Here is a 3,556-nt window from a genome sequence, read left to right as displayed (position 1 = left end):
GATTGTGACAGCCATCTGGTCAGTCGAAAAACCAAAGGGCAGGTGCTTGTTAAGGAAATATATTCCAATCACAATACCTACACCTTGAGACTCAAGTTGGTAAAAATCAATCTCGGTGGGATGATTTTGAATGGAGATTGGAATGCGGGATGCAAACCGCTTATAGGCTACTATGCCACCACCCATTGTGGAACCTTTCATTTGGTCATGTGCTTCTAAGGATTCCCAACAATAAGTAGGAAGAGCATGATATTTACAAATATTAAAGCCAGACCGTGTATCTACAAGAGCAATCAAAGAATAAGGGACAACACCAGGAGGTCGGAGAAGGATCTGAATGAGCCAGGTTTTCATTGGATTTCGAACAAGGGGAGTAGGCTACTAGAAGAAGTCATGGAAAGAAAAGACAGATGGGTGGTTCTCCGAAGGAGAAGCATAGAGAGAACACTGGGACATGTGCTCACTAACTTTCCTATCAAGTGACTCAATGGAAGTTTGCAGCTTCTGGCAATTATCTGTGATTAGTTTTAGATGGGTTTTGAGACCATATATACTAATGCTAAGACTGTTGAATTGGTCGAAACATGAAGGATCAGCAGGGGTTGGCTTATCAAAAGAAGGAGGAGGAGGAGCAGACAAGGTATTTACAGGTGTCCTCCTGAAAGATGAAGGCAGAAAACTTGTAGACTCATGAACACTATGAGGTGGTTTAAAGATAGAGGGACCAGAATAGGGACTTATAGGAGTAGGACACTATACAGATGATTTGGATGCTCGAGAGAACTTGGAGAAGTTGGAGAGCTCTTTTGAAGTCTCGAGGTCACTAGTGCAAAAGTTGCGTTGGAAACTTTTACCTCGACCTCAACCTCTACCAGGACTAGATCGGGATGATGGGGGACGAAGATAATCACCAATGTCTTTAGGTCTGTCATCATCATCAGAAGCTGAAGTGATCTCAATATCAACTCGGGATTGTTGATGCTGTGGGAAGTTCATATAAGTATAAGCGGGAGAGTCATCAGAAGAAGTGGAAGAACTCAGCTTATCCCGCAGCTGGCAATGAAAGCATTGAGGGGTGTCTGACTCAGAACATTCAAATAAGGATTCATCAGTAACACCTTAAGAGACCACTTCCCAATTCTCTAGTTGGTTAATCATAGCAAAGAATCCTTTGAGCTACTTCTATTGAGGATTTCATGGCTATTGTGGGAAATCCCTTGCAAAGTGGCCTTTCTTGCCATAGATGAAGCATCCAAAAGATGAAGACCTTTTAGTTTGGCTGAAACCGCGCTTGCGAAGAAAGCGTTGGGGACGTCGTTGGTATCGGCAGCGCCAGCGGAGTTTCCTGATTCGGGGAAACTGAGAGCTTCCACAGGAGCATTTGGAGGATTGCTTGTCTTTTTGCCGAGTGAAGCGAGTCCTGCGAGAAGAAGTAGAAGCAGGAGGGCAGAAATCATGATGGCCAACAAACTATTGGCAAACATCAAAAGAGATTAGTGCAAGCTTCTTTAGCTTTTTCCGCAGGGTGAATTCTGTACATTGCCTGTGTATATATACTTGCACCATTTGAAATAGATTGGCAAAAGTAAAATCAGCCACAGTTTTATGAATCTCTGTAGGCTGGTTATCAATACTTACAATCTTTGTTTGAGCTTCTATAAGTGCCATTATGGCTTCACCTAGCTTATGAGGAAAACTGTATAGATAGTACCGCTTGGCCAAAGTATCAGCAAATATACCAGCTCGATAGACCAACTGTTGAACATATTGTGTTCTAGAATGCCCTTACCCTTGCACTCTCTACCCTTGAACTCCCTCCTCCTCCTCTTTCCTCCCTCCCTTCAACTCCCTCCTCCTCCTCCTCCTTCCTCCCTCCCTTGAACTCCCTCCTCCTCCTCCTCCATCTCCTCCTCCTCCCTCCTCCTCCTCCCTCCTCCTCCTCCCTTCTCCTCCACCTCCTCCTCCTTCCTTCTACTCCTTCCTCTCTACCCTTGAACTCCCTCTTCCTCCTCCTTCTTCCCTCTTCCTAACTCCTCCTCCTCCTCCTCCCATCCCCTCCTTCCTCCCTCCCTTGAACTCCCTCCTCCTCCTCCTTCCTTCTCCTTCTTCCTCCCTCCTCCTCCTTCTTCCTTCCTCTTCCTTCCTCCCTTCTCCTAAACCCATACCCCTTGAATTTGTGAAGGAGACTAGCTCTCCACTCCTTAACCTTGGACTCCTCCTAAACCCTACAATCCCCTCTAAAACCTGGAACTCCTAGTTAACTCTCTCAACCCTTCCCCCATTTCTAACCCTGAAATCCCCTTCTAAACCCTAGAACTCCTAGCTAACTCTCTCAACCCTGCCCCCATTTCTAACCCTGCAACCCCCTCTAAACCTTGGAACTCCTAGTTAACTCTCTCAACCCTATCCCCATTTCTAACCCTGAAATCCCCTTCTAAACCCTTGAACTCCCGTAGAGGCGAGTTTTTTTATAACAAAATTTACCTTGCGAAAAGGATGATACAAAATCGCTCAAATGAAATGATCGAGCAACAAAAGCATATACATGTCGGATATATACAACATTGTTTGTAACAAAATTACCCTTTCGAAAGGGCGATACAAAATTGCTCAAACGAGCGGATATACAAAATGACATACAAGGCGAAGAAAATGCTACTACCACTACTACTACTACTACTCATCCGAATCCGAATCGTCCTCGTCTTGTTGGCCTGTTCCTTGGTCCTCGTCAGTTGCGTCTTCTCCCTCATCCTCGTCACGTGCATCTGATCCCTGGCCCTGTTGATCGCTCGCCTATGATGATGGGACACTTGAGCTTTGACCCCAAGAGTGAACCATATAAATTGAAAATTAGATTGGAACTTAAAGAATAAAACAATTTAAAAAGTGAGATTACAAGTAGGAGTAAACTTATACCGTGTGAGCAGCCACCTCAGCCCAATTGATCCTCGCTCCCATTGCCTCTTGCTCAATAAACCAAGGCTTTGTTCCTATCTGAAATGCGCATCGTGTCTCTACATTTGTAGGAAGACGACCCATCGCAGCTTGTTGTGGATCCAATTTACGAGAGTTAGAGTTAGCTAAAGTGCATGTAATATGTAGTAAAACAAATAGAACAATACATTAAATGAGAAGAAGTAGACTTACCACGGTTGCCTCGAACGCCAACCGTCCGCCTGCACCAAAGTGCGAAGTACCTACGACGTCCAGCCGTCTCTTTGCAGCCCTCCTCTAACCCTCGAACAATTCAGGATTGTCCCTATTTTGCTTCTTGAAGAACTTCCAATCAGCTTTGTCTGCCCAGCTAGGTTTAGCCAAACCCTTTGTGATGGAAGTACGCAAGGTTGATCTACGATGCTTCAAGACCAAACCCATGTGCTCTCGCATATAATCCTCATTAAACTCCCAATTTGGCGGGTTAGCGTATTTTTGTTTTAACTCATCAATGACCGCCTGCTTCTTTTGGCCATCTTGATACCACCAATCGGTAGCAATGCCACTCTTGAAGTGATGGCTCATCAACCTCCTCATGGTGGCCATCACTACTTTGCCC

The sequence above is a fragment of the Dipteris shenzhenensis genome, unplaced genomic scaffold (genome assembly GCF_047967505.1).
Source record: "Dipteris shenzhenensis isolate YYH24624 ecotype China unplaced genomic scaffold, Dip_SZ_1.0 scaf0560, whole genome shotgun sequence".
Classification (NCBI taxonomy): domain Eukaryota; kingdom Viridiplantae; phylum Streptophyta; class Polypodiopsida; order Gleicheniales; family Dipteridaceae; genus Dipteris; species Dipteris shenzhenensis.
The sequence above is the reverse complement of the archived record's forward strand: the minus strand, read 5'-3'. Positions refer to the sequence as shown.